Source organism: Camelus dromedarius, chromosome 6, assembly GCF_036321535.1.
Source record: "Camelus dromedarius isolate mCamDro1 chromosome 6, mCamDro1.pat, whole genome shotgun sequence".
Classification (NCBI taxonomy): Eukaryota; Metazoa; Chordata; class Mammalia; order Artiodactyla; family Camelidae; genus Camelus; species Camelus dromedarius.
Genome location: NC_087441.1, coordinates 77,391,370 through 77,410,363, shown reverse-complemented (window position 1 = coordinate 77,410,363; position 18,994 = coordinate 77,391,370). Strand labels below are relative to the sequence as shown.

The window sequence follows — 18,994 nt, the reverse complement described above, 5'->3', positions numbered from 1 at the left end:
CAAGAAAAACAATGCAATTCAAATCAATGGATGTATATTCAAAAAAAGGCATTGTTCCAAAGTCAATAAGTTAGCTAATAAATATGTAATCATACAAGTCAATTTAAAAGAATATGTTTAAAATATATACTCTTTCTTATGATTTCTTATTTCTGCTGACTTTCTTGATTAATCAATCAAATTTTTTACCTGATTGTTTGGGATAAAAATACCCTTTATTGTTATAAATTTTTCTTTAAAAAGTAGATGAGGCCTTTGGGGAAGAGATGTCAGATTTAATACATGCATCTACTTTTGCCCATTAAAAAAAAGGTAACTAAGGGTCATAAGTAAAAAAAGGAGAAAAGAAAATGAAAATGAGGACAATAAAAAAAAATTGAGTGGTAGAAAGCAGTTAGATAAATTGTACCAAACTTTTAATCACAGAGAATTAATCCATGTAATCAGTGAGGAAAACCAAGAAACAATGCAGTGAACCTCATAGAAATTTCCAGAAATTAGAGAAAGAAGACAAAAATGGAAAATAAGATAGAAGGGATTAAAAAGAAAAAGATGACCAATCCAGGAAGTTCAACATATGAATAATAAGAGATTCAGAAAAAGATAAGAGAGAAAATAGAGGGGAAACTTCAAAAACATTAATTACTCAGAATTGAAGGGCATGACTTTCCAGAATGAAAGGACATTGAATACCTGGCTAAGTGGATTTAAATTGATACAAGACTCACTATCATAAAATTTCAGAATGCTAGCACATACAATGGATGAGGAATCAGAATGAACTCAGACCTCTAAATAGCAACACTGGAAGCTGGGAAACAATAGAGAAAGTTTCAGAATCACGTAGGAAAATATCTAACCCACAGTTCTATACTGAGTTAAGACTAATAACCAAGTAAAGAGCGAAATGAAGACATGTTTCACATACCACTCATATACATTTCTCAGAAAACCAATGAAAGATATGTTTCTCTGAAATAGGGAACCAATACAGAGGAAAACTATGGATCCAAGTAACATGAGACCCAAATGGGGGAGAGTAAGGAGAATCCCTGGGAAATTGACAAGGTGAAATCTCAGAATGACAGCTGAATAGCAACAGTAAAGTACTATCATATATATTCAGGACAAAAGTCCAAGAAATAATTTTCAAGAAGAATAAACTAATAAAACACCTCTTGTGTATGAATAATTCAGGTTGAATTTCTAACATATACATGGGATACTGGGGGGGGGAAGCAATTATTAACTCGTTGGAAAAGATAAAATTATATTGGCAAAGAAAAGTTACATAATACTACTACGTGGCTTGACTGTAAATAGCTTTACATAATCATAACAATGTAAGTACTAAATACTGATCCTACTAAAATCACAATATTTTATCAGGATGATTAGGAAAACTGATGAAAATTGGAGGGGTAGAAAAATGAATAAATTGTTGATACTCATTCTTCAAAGAGAAATTCTTTCCATTGTTGTATTTACTTTCTTTCTTTCCCTCTTTCTTTCTTTGATAGGAGATCTTATTTAATTTATGTACACTTAGTTACTCTATCCTCTGGCTTTCATATAACTATATAGTACTTACCAAGTTGTAGTGTATTTTACCTGTTTTTACATCTCCCACATGAGCTATAAAATCCTGGAGTTTTACATATCAGAGCATTTGCATCTTAGAGGGTGGATTCCATTTTGTAATTTGAGCACCTGGAACACTGCTTATTTCATAGTAAGAGATGGATATACTTTTGCTGAATGAATGAATGAATGAATGATATATAAAAAATTGAGTTTATTATCTAGGAAAAAAGATCACACTACAATTATGAGAATTAAGTATGTATTGCCAAAGAACAAATAATCTCTTATGACATACTAAATCAAATTTTTATGATGACTTAGTGTCAAGTAATATTCTATTTCCTCCTGTCAGTCACTGTAGCCACTGAGGCTATCATGTGTGCTTTCTTTGTATTATAGAAAGGACTGAAAACCTCTGTCAGATATCTTCACCCATAAGTAACTATTTATATTCATAATTGTTTCTTAGATAAAGTCGGAGGCCTTCACGCAACTGACATACCAAACACTTCAGTGTTCTCTAGCCACATTCCTGATTTAGAATGTAATCTGTATTATCTACTCTTGCTTCAGGTTTGGTGAGAATCAATCTAGGAAGCCCATGTAAGAGAGATTCACAAAGTGAACTCAGTATCCCCACCACACTGCCTCGTAGAATGTAGACAAAATTAAAGTTAAGTCGTACCTTCTACTTAAATCTATATGACTTATGAATAATTTTTCAATAAAACAGATATAATTGTAATCCATATACAATGTATTTTAAAAAAACATAAAGATATTAGACTCTAAAATAATAGGGCTGAATCTCATTTGAAAATTTTTTTTCATTGTATACTGGCTACTATAAAGGATGCTAGGTGATAATGTAAATGGTATATATCTCCTGTCCATTGTTGTTTTTTATGTTACAGCACAAATAAATAAGTCTTTGATAGCATCATAAGTTTTAAAGTAATATGCCTTTAATTAAGCAAACATACTTTAGAGAAAGAAACAAAACTTTTTTAAAACTTCCAAAAATACTCTTGCTTTGGCTCATTAATTGAACTTCTTCAGTGAAAGCCCATGTGCCTACACAGTGCAGTGTGTATCAATCTCTTCACTTCGGAATTGTGACTTAGATAAAGCTGGAGTGTTCATACTGTTTCCTCAACTCCAGTTGTAAAAGTTTTTAATTACAACAAAAGCTTTAGGAATTTTACAGATATTTAGCACTGCTACATTACTGTAGTAAATAAAATAAAATACACTTAAATCGTTCTTAGTGTGAATCTCTAAGTGCTTTACAGATAGTAACTCACCTAATCTACCAAAAACCAGTGAGGTACTACCATTACTACCCCCATTTTACAGATGGGGTAACTGAGGCACTCTTGTGGAAGCCTCACACCTAGTAAGCGGCACAACAGGAATCTGAACTCCAACAGCCTGTCCCCAGAGTCCATACTCTCAACCAGACAAGATGGGAAGGAATTCAGGCTTTTTGAAAAAATGCAGCACCTAAGAAAACATAAATAGATGCATAAATATAAGCTCAGAGAACTTCAATAACCTTTGTCTCTTTGCATTAGTGAGGACCCATCAGGAGCCATACAGATTAAAGAAACTACTGGTACCATTTGTTGGTCTCTCAAACAGTCCAATCTGACTGGGGGATTTATTTGATCACTTGCAGCAAAAATCAAACTGTCACCCTATCTTAGGAGGGCACAGGTGCTTCTTAGTTTTTAGGAGTGATGCTTGATATCAAACATGAAGCATTTCTAAATACTGAAAACTTCAGTTGGAAGTCTACATAGGAAGAAATAGATGATTCTATATAAGAAGAAATAGATTCTTCCATTTGTAGAAAGTGAATGATAGTTGAAAGTTTGATAAAGGAGGAAGAATTTCAGAATGGCATTTATAAAAAATTTGAAACCAAGATGTATTTCATATATTTTTGTCTCTTTTTCAGAAATTGCCAATTTGATATTTTTCCTCAAATTTTCAGAGAGAAAAAAATTTGTTGAAAGGAAAAGAATGTTTAAAAAAAACTATTTAAAAGATAATTAGCATGCATATGTGAATTGGAAGAATAAACCCTGAGCTTTTGTTGTTTTTGTTGTTGTTCTTGTTGTAAATTTTATAAAATTTTGATCATATAAGTAACATAAGACTCCATAAGGGAAAAAAATAAATTCATTTAACTATTTCTCTGTAAGTGGGTGATCTAATTGTTTTTTTTTCTCTTAAAGTGGATTGTATTCTTTTTTCTAATCAAGATTTACTTGTATAAATTACAGCTCTACAATATAGTCATTCACAATTTTTAAAGGATATAGTACATTTGTAATATTATAAAATATTGACTATATTCCCTGTGTTTTACAATATATCCTTGTAGATTATTTTATACATATTAGATGTACCTCAATTCATTATCCCTATCTTGCCCCTCCTCTTTTCCTTCTCCCTACTGGTAACCACTTGTACATGGTTTGTATCTAAATCTGTGAGTCTGTTTCTGTTTTCTTATATTCATTAGTTTATTTTTTAGAGTCCACATAAGTGATACACAGTTTTTGTCTTTCTGTGTCTGACTTACTTCACTGAGCATGATACCCTCCAAGTCCATCCATGTTGTTGCAAATGGCAAAATTTCATTCTTTTTTATGGCTGAGTAATATTCCATTGCATATATATACCATGTTTTCTTTATTCGTTCATTTGCTGATGGACATTTAGGTTGGTTCCATACCTTGGCAGTTTAAATAACAGTGCTATGAACATTGGAATGCATGTATCTCTTTAAGTTAGTGTTTCTGTTTTTTTCAAATATATACTAAGGAATCAAATTACTGGATCTTATGGTAGATCTATTTCCAGTTTTTTGAGAAACCACCATATTGTTTTCTATAGTGGCTGCACCAATTTACATTTCCATCAACAGTGTACAAGGATTCCCTGTTCTCCACATCCTCACCAACAATTGTTGTTTATGATCTTTTTGATGACAGTCATCCTGACAGGTGTGAAGTAATATCTCATTGTGGTTTTAATTTGCACTTATATGATAATTAGTGATGTTAACCATCCTTTAATGTGACTATTGGTCATCTGTATGTCTTCCTTGGAAAAATATTTTTTAAGCTCTTTTACTTTTCCTCTTCTTTAATTTTTAAAAACACTTCAATATTTTAATGTCCTGACCAGCAGCAGTACAAACACTAAAAACAAGGGGGGTTTTTTGTTGCTGTTTCTTTGCCCAGAAAAACAAAACAAAAACAAACAAAACCCCCAAACAGGAAAACAAACAACAAAATCCCCCAAACCACATATTAAAAACGGCAAGCTTTTTTATAACAATAATTAAAGTAATAAAAACATACAAAACTTTGTTTTGTTTTGTTTTTTAATATATATACACAGTACAAAGCTAAAGCACCTTTGAGTTTTCCCTCAAAATTCACGTTTGTATGAAAACACCAACCACTGCAGTAACAACGCAGTGTTACACACAGAGCTCGGTACATTCTCCCTCCCACCCTCACAGTAATAAAAAGGTACCTTCAGTTTGTTGATTTGCTTTATCTTTAGGTACAGAGCTTTTCCAGGCTTCAGTACTGTTGCTTTGTGTGCTCCTAGGATCTGTTACTTTGAAGGGAATTTAGCAGAAAAGTAACTGAAACAAAGAAATAAACCCTTTACTTAAAATGCACCCCAACTTCCTTCAGCTGAAGCAGGTCTCCTCCGACCCGGGGAAGAATGAGACCGGCCCCGACTGCAGCGAGAGCAAACTGGGTTCTCGAGGCCTGGGAACACGGCAAGGAAGGGCACAGAAGCCGTGGGGTCCTATCTGACACACCCAGGGGCTACAAACGATCGAGTTCTAGTGTTGGTAACGGAGCCTTTGTTTTCAGATTAAAAACTGAGGGCCTGGGGAAAGAATACAACCGCCTTTAAAAAGAAAAAACTACGGGCATCCTACATCGGTTGCTCGCTGAATTACAAAGGTGATGCAATTGCACTAAAGTCAAGGCGAGTTCGTTCTTTTTCTGTGGAGCCTGGAATCCTTTGCTTCATGCATGGCACATTCTCATTTCTTAAGCTTCAAATCTGCCAGTGAAAAACATTAAATATTAAAGGTAATAAAACAGGTAATATCTCTATACTATAGGTTCGGCCTACTGCCCGGGAAACCGCCACCTAGGATATCCCTTAAAGTAACCCCTACCCAATGCATTGCAGGCAACGCAAGGCACTTGCGTAAGTGATCCAGCGCTGCCTGCAGTCGCTCCCTTTCTGAAACACTCTTCTGTTTCTGGCTCCTCGACTCCGCCACGCTGCGGGAGAACTGCTCCGCGCTGAGGCTGAGGCCGCGGTGCTGGGCCTCCGGCCGCCTGCCTGCACTGCGTCTGGAACACCTGCCGCTCCCGATTTTGCTCTTCTATGGATTGCTGGTAAGCTTCAAAAATGGCCTCAATCCCTTGCCCCTTGCGCCTGGGCGTGGTCCTCATTGTCCTCCTCTCCGCCATCCTTGCTGTCCTCCTCCGAGTCCTGGTCCCTCTCCTGCGGGAGGGGCCCCTCCTCCCAGCGGTGTCTCCTGCTGCCCGCTGTGCTGGGGCAGGCAGCCGGCTCCAGGCCTGCAGCTCAGGAATGTTGTCGTGGACGGACGTGTCAACCTTGTGGTTCTGCTCTGCAGACAGCACAGCTGCGGTTCCTTTATGCTTCCGCAGGGCCTCCTGGGGGGGCTGCAGGACGGACTCGTGGAACTGATGTGCAAACTCCTCGGCCACAAAGGTCTTCCATGGCTTGCTCTTCCCGTTGATGCTGTGAGACAGCAGCACGGGATGTCCTTGGGCGCAGGGGGCCCGTTTGTAATGAAGCACGCTCAGGCTCTTCCTGACCCCGGGGCTCTCACTCAGCCTGGCCTTCTCGCCGCTGGCAGGAGCCCTCTCCTGAACTCATGACAGCCTCTGGGGCCGGCGCTGCCCCAGTCCCAGGCTCCGTGGCCTTCGCGATGTCAGACAAGGAAGCAGCGACATCCACAGGCTTCTCCGTATCCAGAGAGGCTTGCTGTGTGGCTGGTTTGCTCAGGGAGAGAGCCGAACTGTCCTTCTGACGGTTCCTGAGTGGGTCTGCCACTGTTGCTGAAATTCCTCAGAAAAAGTATTTATTCAAGTCCTCAGCCCATTTTTTAAAAAAATTTTCTGACACATAAAATGCAATGCATTTTTTATATAAAAATGTTTTCATTTTACCTTTATCTTTTTTTTTAATGGAAGTATAGTCAGTTTACAATGTTGTGTAAATTTCTGGTGTACAGCACAATGTTTCAGTCATACATGAATATACATGTATTTATTTTCATATTTTTTCACCATAATCTACTATAATATATAGAATACAATTTTCTGTGCTATACAGTATAAACTTGTTTATCTATTTTATATACACCAGTCAGTATCTGAAAATCTCAAACTCTCAATTTATCCCTACCCACACCCTCCCCTCCTGGTAACCATAAGTTTGTTTTCTTTGTCTCTGAATCTGTTTCTGTTCTATATATAAGTTCAGTTGTTTTTTTTTTTTTTTTAGATTCCCCATATAAGTGATACCATATTTTTTTTTTTCTCTTTCTGGCTTACTTCACCTAGAATGACATTCTCCAGGGCCACCCGTGTTGCTGCAAAGCACATTATTTCATTCTTTTTTATGACTGCGTAGTATTCCATTGTATAAATATACCACCACTTCTTTATCCAGTCATCTGTTGATGAACATTTAGGTTGTTTCCATGTCTTGGCTATTGTAAATAGTGCTGCTCTCAACATTGGGGTGCAGTTGTCTTTTGAAATAAGGATCTCTCTGGATATATGCCCAGGAGTGGGACTGTTGGATCATATGGTAAGTCTTATTTTTAGTTTTTTGAGGAACCTCCATACTGTTTTCCACAATGGCTGCACCAAACTGCATTCCCACCAGCAGTGTAGGAGGGTTCCCTTTTCTCCACACCCTCTCCAGCATTTGTCATTCATGAACTTTTGAATGATGGTCATTCTGACTGGTGTGAGGTGATACCTCATTGTAGTTTTGATTTGCATTTCTCTGATAATTAGTGATATTGAGTATTTTTTCATGTGCCTATTGGCCATTCATATGTATTCACAGGAGAATTGCTTGTTTAGGTCTTCTGCCTATTTTTTAGATTGGGTTGTTTGTTTTTTTGTTATTAAGTCTTATAAGCTTAAATATTCTGGAAATCAAGCCCTTTGTCAGTTTCATCTTTTGAAAATATTTTCTCCCATTCTGTAGGTTGTAATTTTGTTTTGCTCATGGTTTCCTTTGCTGTGCAAAAGCTTGTAAGTTTAATTAGGTCCCATTTGTTTATTCTTGCTGTTATTTCTATTGCTTGGGTAGACTGCTCTAAGAGAACATTGCTGAGATGTACATTGTGAGATAATATTTTGCCTATGTTTTCTTCTAGGAGATTTATTGTGTCTTGTCTCATGTTTAAGTCTTTAAGCCATTTTGACTGTAGTTTTGTGTATGGTGTGACAGAGTATTCTAGTTTCATTGATGTACATGCAGCTATCCAGTTTCCCCAACACCATTTGCTGAAGAGACTGCCTTTTTTCCATTGTAGGTTCTTCCCTCCTTTGTTAAAGATTAATTGACCAAAAGTTTGTGGGTTCATTCCTGGAGTCTCTATTCTGTTCCATTGATCTATATGTCTGTTTTCATACCAGTATCATGCTGTTTTGATTAATGTAGATCTGTAGTATTTTCTGAAGACTGGGAGGGTTATTCCTTCAGCCTCATTCTTTTTTATCAGTAATGCTTTGTCAATTCTGGGTCTCTTGTGATTTCATATAAATGTCATTATGATTTATTCTAATTCTGTGAAATAAATCTTAGATAATTTGATAGGGATTGCATTAAATCTGCAGATTGCCTTGGTCAGTATGACCTTTTTAACAAAACTGGTTCTTCCAATCCAGGTGCATGGGATATCTTTCCATTTTATTAAGACTTCTTTAACTTCCTTAATCAATATTTTGTAGTTTTCCATGTATAAAGTCTTTCACCTCCTTGGTTAGATTTATTCCTAGGTATTTTATTACTTTGGGTGCTATTTTAAAAGGGTTCATTTCTTTACTTTCTTTTCCTGTTGATTCATTGTTAGTGTAAAGAAATGCAACTGAATTTTGTACATTACTCTTGTATCCTGCAACCTTGCTGAATTCTTCAATTAGTTCTAGTAGTTTTTGCGTGGACCTTTTAGGGTTTTATATATATAGTATCATGTCATCTGCATATAGTGACAGTTTTACCTCTTCTTTTCCAGTTTGGTTCCCTTTTATTTCTTTTTCTTGCCTGATTGCTGTGGCTAGGACTTCCAAGACTATGTTGAGTAGGAGTGGTGAGAGTGTACAACCTGGTCTTGTCCCAGATTTTAGGGGGGAGGTTTTCAGTTTTTCACCATTGAGTACTATGCTGGCTGTAGGTTTGTCATAAATAACTTTTATTATGTTGAGATATTTTCCTTCTATACCCACTTTGGAAAGGGTTGTTTATCATAAGTGGGTGTTGAATTTTATCAAATGCTTTTTCTGCATCTATTGAGATGATCATGTGGTTTTTGTCCTTTTCTTGTTGATGTGGGTTATTACATTGATTGATTTGTGTATGTTGAACCATCCTTGTGTTCCTGGGATGAACCCAACTTGATCATGGTGTATGATCTTTTTTATGTGCTGTTGGTTTCTGTTTGCTAATATTTGGTTGAGGATTTTTGAATCTATGTTCATCAGTGATATTGGTCTGTAATTTTCTTTTTTGGTAGTGTCTTTGTCTGGTTTTGGTATCAGGGTGATGGTGGCTTCATAAAATGAGTTTGGGAGTAATCCCTCCTTTTCAATCTTCTGGAAGAGTTTGAGAAGGACCAGTATGAGTTCTTATTTGTATGTCTGGTAGAATTCCCCAGTGAAGCCATCCGGTCCTGGACTTTTGTTTGTAGGGAGATTTTTTATTGCTAATTTGATTTCATTTCTGGTGATTGGTTTGTTCAGTGGTCAATTTCTTCTTGATTCAGTCTTGGTGGACTGTATGTTTCCAGAAACTTGTCCATTTCTTCTAGGTTACCCATTTTGTTTTCCTATAGTTGTTCATAGTGTTCTCATGTGATATTTTGTATTTCTGTGGTATCGGTTGTAATTTCTCCATTTTTCTTTCTCATTTTGTTTATTTGTGTGCTCTCTTTTCTCTTTTTGATGAGCCTGGCCAGAGGTTTGTCAATTTTGTTTACTTGTTCAAAACACCAGCTCTTGGTTTGATTGATTTTTTTCTATTGTTTTTTCAATCTCAATCTTATTTATTTCCTCCCTGATCTTTATTATTTCCTTCCTTCTGCTGACTTTTGGGGTTTTTTGCTTTTTCTAATTCTTTTAACTGCTGGGTTAGATTGGTTATTTGACTTTGTTCTTCTTTTTTGAGGAAGGTCTGTATCACTATAAACTTCCCTCTTATCACTACCTTTGCTGCATCCCATAGATTCTGTGTGGTTGTGTTTTCATTGTCGTTTTTCTCAAAGTATTTCTTAATTTCTTCTTTGATTTCATCATTGACCCATTGGTTTTTGAGTAGCATGTTGTTTAATCTCCATGCTGTCATTTTTTTCTCCTTTGTTTTTCTGTAGTTGATTTCTAAGTTTAATGCCATTGTGGTCAGAAAACATGCTTGAAATAATTTCTATCTTCTTAATATTGTTGAGGCTTCTTTTTGTGCCTGAGTACATGATCTATCCTAGAAAATGTTCCATGTGCACTCACAAAGAATGTATATTCTATTTTAGGGGTATGTAATGTTCTGAAAACTTCAACCAAGTCTTACTGTTCTGTTGAATCACTTAATTTTTCTGTTGCCTTATTAATTTTCTGTCTGGAAGATCTGTCCAGTTATGACAATGTGGTGTTCAAGTCTCCTACAATGATTGTATTCCCATCAGTGTCTCCCTTTATATCTGTTAGTATTTGCTTTATGTATTTAGGTGCTCCTATATTGGGTGCATATATGTTAATGAGTGTAATATCCTCATTTTGTATTGCTCTTTAATCATTATAAATGTCCTTCTTTATCTTTCTTTATGGCCTTTGTTTTAAAGTCTATTTTGTCTGAAATCAGTATTGCTACTCCTGCTTTCTTGTCATTTCCATTTGCACAAAATTTCTTTTTCCATCCTCTCACTCTCAATCTATGTGTGTCCTTCTCCCTAAAGTGTATGCAGCATATTGTAAGTTCTTGTTTTATTACCCAGTCTGCCCCTCTATGTCTTTTGATGGGAACATTTAGTCTATTGACCTTTATGGTAATTATTGATAGATGTGTGTTTATTGGCATTTTGTAGTTGATTTGGTATTTCCTCTTTGTTCCTTTTTTTTTTTTTTTTTTTTTTTTGGTTTGATAATTTTCCTTTGTATTATCTGGGTTTCTTTTTAGTTTTTATGACTCTTTTCTCAGCTTTTGTCTTGTGATTACCCTGTTTTGCATGTATATTAACCCATTACTATATCTATTTGTTTTAAGTAGATAGTGATATAAGCTCAAACCCTTCCTACAGAAGAAAAGAAAAAAGAAAAAGGAAAAATATCTGTAATTTTCTTGCTCCCCTCTCCCACCCTTAATGATTTTGATGTCCTCTTTTACAAATTTATGTTTATTCTGTTGTAATTCATTGTTGTTATCACCTTTCCAACTATGGTTTTCTCCTTTATGTAGCATCCTGCTTCTTTTCTATTTAGAGTAAACCTTTTAATATTTCTTTTAGTATAGGTTTAGTCTTGCTAAATTCTTTCAGTTTTTGTTTTTCTGTGAAGTTCTTTATCTCTCCTATTGTAAAGGATAGCCTTGCTGGATAAAGTATCCTAGGTTGTATCTTTTTCTCATTCAGGACTTTGAATATATCTTGCCACTCCCTTCTGCCTGTAGTATTTGTGTAGAGAAATCAGATGAAAGCCTTATTGGGTTCCCTTAAAACTAACTCTTTGTTTTTCTGTTGCTGCCTTTAGAATCATATCTTTATCTTTAACCTTAGCCATCTTGATTATAATATGTCTTGGTGTGTATCTGTTTGGGTTCTTCTTGTTTGGGACCCTCTGTGTTTCCTGTACTTGGATATTTGATTCCTTCTTTAGGTTTGGGAAGTTTTCGATCATGATTTCTTCAAATACCTCTTCAATTGTTTTTGCTCTTTCTTCTTCTTCTAGGACTCCTATTATGCAGAGATTGGCAAGCATTATATTATCCCATTGATTCTTTATATTGTTTTCATTGGGTTTTACTTGTCTTTCTCTCAGCTGTTCTGATTGGGTGCAAAGTCACTTATTCATTTCTCAGCATTATCTAGCCTACTTTTCACAGCCTTTAGCTCAGCTCTCATCTCAGCAAAGGAGTTTTCCAATTTTAACTGGCTCCTCTTTATAGTTTCAATTTCCATTTTGACATATTCTCTGTCTGTATTCACAGTCTCCTTCAGTACTTTGATCACTACTTTTTTGAAATCATGATCTAGTAGACCATCAGTGCCTATTTCATTGATCATTCTTTCAGGGAATTTCTCTTGTTCTTTTAATTGGGAGTGGTTCTTCTGCTTCTTCATTTTGTTTATATTTCTCTGGCACTATATCTTATAGAATATCAGTTATCTACTGTGGTCCTGAAGGTGTTTATTTATTTAAAGTGGATGCATAAATAAAACTAAAAATATATATAAAAGAAGAAAAAAAGATTTGAAAGCAGAGTATAATCAAGAACAGAACAATACAAAGAGAAATAAAAATCAAATTAAGACAATTTTTTAAAAAAATTTAAAAGAAGAAAAAAGATTTGAAAACATAATATAATCAGTAACAGGAGAACAAAACTAAGAGATAAAAATCAGATTGAGACAAATTTAAAATTTTTTTCATTAAAAAAATTAAATTTTAAAAGGGATTAAAAAATTAAAAAATGAAAAAGAAAAAGAAAAAAAAGAGGATGTGTTCTCACGAAGACTGTATACTCCTAATAATTTTGTTGTGAGGTCTTTTTTTAAGTGTGGGTGGTTGCCAAGTCTTCCTTCTATGCCTTTTGGCTGTTATCCCTTTGGTTGGAGGTGTGGCCAGTGTTGTGTGGCCAGAGCCTGCCCTGGCTATTAAGCAGGGTCTCCTTTTTGCTCTGAGGTTGTCACCACTCCTCCCCTCGCCCTGCTGCACAAACTCTGCTTGTCCCAGAGGTCCTCAGGTAGCACCCCCCGATCTGTGCTTCTCCCAGCACCATCTTCCAGCACTGGTAGGTGGGCAGGTCGCTCCCCTGTTCAGTGCTGCTTCGTGTGCCACATTGGGTCCCCGCTCAGTGGGCAGGACCTCAGAAATCAGCTGCACCAGCCCTCGCCCCTGCTCTGTGCCAGAATTCTGCTCCTTGTTTCTTTGTCTTAGAAGCCCAAGTTCACAGAGGCACAGGGCAGAAATGTCCCCTCTGCCTGGGGCTGTAAACAAATCTCAGTCCCATCTAGGAGGTTTCCGAGCCCCCAGGTAGGGATTCAGGTTTCCACCCCTCCCCTGCCAGGGCGCTGCACACCAGAGGATATGGTGGCTGTGGCTGAGCCCCGTCCCTCTTCTCCCAATAACGTGCCAGTAGGTGCCTCCGGTCTGCGGAGACAAAGGCTACAGCATCACTCTCCCCAGGGCACACCAGCAATGTTGCTTTGCTTTTTTTTCCCCATGTTTTATGGGGGACCTAGGTTGTTCTGCTCTGTATACCGTCCAAGCTATGGTGCACAGCACCCTGCAGTCCCCTGAGGTTGCCTCTGTACCACCGGCCCCAGTCCTCTGTCCAGCTCGGGCAGCCTGTCCCATCCCCGACCTGCCACTTCAAGTCTAGAGCTGGGGGTTGCAGGGCCCTGCCCCACTGACCTCTCCACTGAAGAAGGGGATCCCCAGCATAGGAGCACTATTCCTCCTTTACCACTCCCTCCCCATGGGACTGGTCCTACACTATTTTTCTTTTTCTTCTTTATTTTTTCTCTTTGTCCTACCAGATTTGTGGCGTATTTTGTCTTTTGAAGAAGGCGATGATCTGTCAAAGTTGAGCAGGTGCTCTGATTGGCTGGGTGGGTCCGTGGATGTCAGTCTTGGTGTGTTTGTGGGAGAGGGTGAGCTATGAGCATCCTTCTACCTTGCCATCTTAGCCCCTCTGCCTAATATATCTTTTAAATGGGGTTTCAATTATATACACTGCACGTCTTTTCAAACCTGAAAATGATTTCATCATATTGGAGAAGATTTAAGGAATATTAGGTCACTTTCTCAGGATGACCCTTTGGATAGAGTATGTTAAGAGTAAGTAAATAAATCATTCTAAAAGAAGACAGAATTGAGATTAAAATTATCTTTGAGAAAAAAGACATGCAGAGGGAAGAGTATTGTTATATAAAGTGGATTATATGAGTCAGTTTCCAGGCAAACAGTAGGTGGCAACATCTACACAGTTTTGTTTTTGAAATGATTGTGTAACATGAAGATAAAGCAGGCTAATTATTCATGAAATTGGCACTTTCCAAAACTCATGCATTAGAAGGGACATTTACGCACAAACACATTTTGTTTTAATCCTTCCTATTTTAGAATATCACGCTTCTGCACTATTAAAAGGATTTCCCTGAGATCATTAATTTAAAAATATTTTATTTGTGAGTCATATTAGATTGTTCATCAAAACGAAGGGGTAGGATTTTTTTTCTCACATGAGTTGGCCAGATGAGGTAGTTGAATTAGATAAGAGTGAGGATTAATGGAACTGTGGATAATTTTTTAATACAAACAAATAAATCCATGGTGTGACCTCCATGACTAGAGTTTGCAGCAAGTTGCTGCGGGAGGTGCATCCTGGTCAAGTGAAGGTGGAAGGTGCACCCAGTTTTTTTTCTTTTGAGCTCATGCAGTTCCCATCTGCCTCTGACAGTAACACTGAAGGCTGAAGACACGTGGCCCTGTGTGCAGTTCTCACAGACCAACTTTCAACCCTAAGAAAATCACAGAAGTCACTGTGGACTTTGAAGCCTGGGGGGGATTTTTATTTTCCAGAGCGATGAGCTTTATTACTGAATGTTTTCCTGTTTGCAAATTGGAGAGCAGGTCTACTGGTGAGCGGATGTGCTGCTTCGTAACAGCAGAGTCGGTAACAGCAAAAGGGAAGGAAATGGACCAGTCCAGCCAGAACTTGCTGCCTCTTTCTTTGAATTGCACAATCAGCATTTAGGAGGTCCACACACATGGGGATCACCTATCCTACGTACCCAGTATCTCCTGGGCCAGCAACGTCTCCATCCCGGTCACAGTGCTTTCCTGAACGTGCTCAGAGGTGCTTAAGACTCTCCTTACACTGAATTAAATCCTATCACAGTATTTCTTGGGGAACCATAACAGAATATAGAGTGAAATTTTCCACTGTATTTTCACAATTACTGAAATTTTTTCCTACCTCTCCAATGCTGGACTTGGATTAATTTTTAGAAGGAACAAATAGTAACCAAAAACAAAGCAAAAAATGAAAGGGAAAAATAAAATAGTTTAGCTTTACATTCTTTCAGCAAATATTTATTGAGTGTCAGGCACTGTTCTAAGTACATGAGGTACACAAGTAAAGGAAATATATCACATCCTTTTCTGCATGGAACTTAAGAGTCTGGTAGGAGCGGGCAGAAATTAAACAAATAAATGGTATATCATATATCAAGTGGAACCTGCAGAGAAATCATCCATGCCTTTTCCTCGCTTCTAGTGGTTTACCAGCCATCCTTGGCTTGTGGGTGTGTCTCTAATCCTCTGTCTTCACATGGCATTCTCCCTGTGTCTCTTTAGACGCTTCCCTCGATATATGTCTATGTCTGTGTCCAAATTTCTCCTTCTTATAAGGACACCAGTCATACTGGACTAAGACCCACCCTAATAATCTCACCTTAACTTAGCTACGTCTGCAAAGACCCTATTTACAAATGAGGTCACAATCTGAGGCACTGGAGGTTAGGGCTTCAACATATACGGGGGAGGGGCGAAATTCAACTAATAACCCCTATGATGAAAAAATGAAGCAGAGTAAGGGAAATAGAAAGTAACAGGCAAGGGAAAGGGAGGCACTTTGAGATAAGGTGGCCAAGGAAAATGACATTGGAACAGAGAAAGTGAAATTAAACAAAGAACTGAGGAACGGGGGCATGCAGGTAACTGAGAAAAGAGATATTTTTGCTCCTGAAAATACAAGATTTTTAAGTGCCAGAATTGTAATATGAGCAATTGTCTTTATTTTTAAATTATGTTTATGATTGTAAAGAAAGGTTTATTAACATCACAACCATAATCATTCTTTTTAACTCTGAACAAGTTGATTCATTTTCAGTTAACTCATCCTTAGCAAGAATAGGGGGCCACTAATTGTAAGCTTAAATGATTATTCTTTAAAAGAATATTCATTTTTGCAGCAAATATTCATTTTGCACACTTCTAGCTCCTGAAGGAAAAAAAGGCAATAAAAAATGTAAAACTCTTTGCCTTCATGGAGATTATATTTTAATAAGGGGGAGCTGAACTTGACTTTTCATGGTTTTTCCCCCACTGGTTTGGAAATTGAAGATACTTGCGAGTAAAAGTATGTCTTGGCAGCGACCAAGCATCATGAGATCTTATGAGGACCCATAAACTTCGTCTGGTCCAAGTATTCATCTGATGGTGGACCATTTATAGATTCTCTTTAAAATGGCACTAACTTGTTCAGCAACAGAAGTCCACAGTCCCTCCAACCTCACCATCTACAGGAACTCCTTTCACCCTTGCTCTTTCTATTCCAAAAATACAGTCTTGCTGCTTTTCCTGAAAACACCAGGCTCTACCCTTGCTGTTCTCCAGGTATCTTCCTGGCTAGCTGCTTCACCTACTTCAATCTTTATTAAAACATCACCTTCTCTCGTAAGCCTTTCCTCATCATGTCCTCTACAACCTCGGCAGTCCTTATCCCTTCCCTGCACTTTTCTCCAAAATATATATCACCATCTAATTTTTTTTTAACTCTTTGGTCTTGTTTATTGCCTGTTTCCTCACATTGGAATGTCAACTCCATGAAGACAAAGATTTTTATTTTTATTATTATTTTTATTTTTTGCTGCTATGTTCCCTGGAGTGAGAAGCATGCCTGGCACAAAATAACTGCAAAATAAGTATTTATTAAAGAATGATCATTTGAGCTTATAATTTGCAGCCCCTCCATTTGTGCTAAAGGAGAGTTGAGTGAAAGCCATCAACTCTCCCAGGTGGGCCACATCTGAACACTAGGAGCACTCTCTCCAATTATAGTCATGGGAAATTCAAAGACATTCCTTGAAATTGATGTTGCTCCTATTTCTCTTTGTTAAGGGTGAGGATGTGTCTTTAAATCTTAATAAGGAAGGGAAGATCAGTTTAAGTGTGTGATATGATGATGAACTAACTCATACACAGATAAAACTTGGAGAGCTCAGGAATTTTTACAGTTATTTGACCAAACATTCAGCTTGATCTGTAGATGGAATAAATCATGTGACGTGTGTGTGTGTGTGTGTGTGTGTGTGTGTGTGTGTGTGTGTATATATACAGTGCTTTTTAAAATGTTAAGTAGAAGTTCATTATGATTATTAAGTATATATGAGAAAAATAATTCTGCATTAGCTTGAACACATTCATATGCAGATATAATTGTGAACATTAGGTATAAATAAAGCTAGGTGACTAGAAATTTACTCTGAAAATGAAAAGGCTTCCATTGTACAAGAATGTAGCCCCCATCATGCTACTCAGAGTTATAAGCAAAGCAGTGGTTCCTGACCCTGTTTGCAAATTAGAATCACCTGGGGAGGCTGGTAAGCACTAATGACTAGTCCTCACCCCCAGGAGTTCTGCTTTAAATAGTGAAAGGTGGGGGCCCATAATTTCTTACATTTCCCAGGTGATTCTAATGTGCAGGTAGGTAAAGAGCCAATGCAATAAAGAACTAAATATTCTCTAGAAAATGACCAAAGAAACTGTTAGGTTTGTAAACAGATGGTGCCCTACTTATAATGGCTTGGTTTACAGTTTTTCCATTTTATGATGGCACAAAAGCAACTGCAGTAGAAACCATACCCAGATTTTGAAATTTGATCATTTCCAGGCTAGTGGTGTGCAATAAAATTCTCTCCTGTGATGCTTGGCAGTGACAGGGAGCCACAGCTCTCAGTCAGTCATATGATCATGAGAGTAACAATTTACAACCATTCTGCACCCAGACAAGCATTCATTTTTCATTTTCGGTAAAATATTTAATAAATTGCATGTGATAGTCAACACTTCAGTGTAAAATAGGTTGTATATTAGATGATTTTGCCCAGCTGTTGGCTAATACAAATGTTCTGACATAGGGAGGTGAGGCTAAGCTATGATATTCAGTAGGTTAGGTATATTAAAAGCATTTTCAACTTATGATATTTTCAATTTATGATGGGTTTATTGGGACATAATCTCATCATAAGTTAAGGAAGATCTATTTTGAGTCTACAGAATTATTCCAGAAGTGCACTGTCTTAATGAAACCATGCCCCCATGAGTTAAAAACCCATCATGAAACTGCCCACAAGGTTAACAGAAACTGGTGACTAACAGAAATTCTTGAGATTGTCTTACAGAACAGCAAATAATGGAACAGCTTGTTAAAGAAAACTTTCTGCTTGTAACACTACAAAACTGGCTGAAACCCAGTGGAAACAATAGGACTGATCAGAGTGTGCAGAATAGACTGGCTTACACATTGGTGACCTTTCAGTATCACAGGCCCAAATTCCCTTGCATGTTTTATACCAACACCCCCTAAAATTGCACGTGCATCCCATGAAGAAACTCAGTTGTACTTGTGCAGAGTGACAATTAATTCACCTTTTCCTGCCTACAGTCACCTTCCCTTTCACCTCTGAATATCCTATAATCTTCACCTATAACTTTCCCCAGGCCCTCATATTTGGGGAGGTGGATTTGAGATTTCTTCTCCAGTTTCTTCACTCAGCTGCCTTGTGAATAAACCATTTCTCTGCTGTAAACCTCCAGCATTTGGCTTGCTGTGTGTCAGGCAAATGAACCTGGGGTGGTAACATTAACAGGAATAGAGTCCTCTCAATAATTCAAGAAAAAGAGGCAAAGTCACAATTCTCTTCTAGGTATTTACAATATGAAGATTTATAGAAATTATACCTCCTAGAAGAGAACCTAGACAAAACATTCTCTGACATAAATCTTAGCAATGTTCTCCTAGGGCAGTCTATGCAGGCAATGGAAAGAAGTGCAAAAATAAACAAATGGGACCTAATTAAACATATAGGCTTTTGCACAGC

At 37.3% G+C, this 18,994-nt stretch overlaps 1 pseudogene; it reads right to left on the bottom strand.

Annotated features, from left to right (window-relative positions):
* Nucleotides 1–5,753: 5,753 nt before the first annotated feature.
* LOC105093631 (genetic suppressor element 1-like) lies at nt 5,754–12,226 on the bottom strand (annotated as a pseudogene).
* Between the last annotated feature and the right edge of the window lie 6,768 nt (nt 12,227–18,994).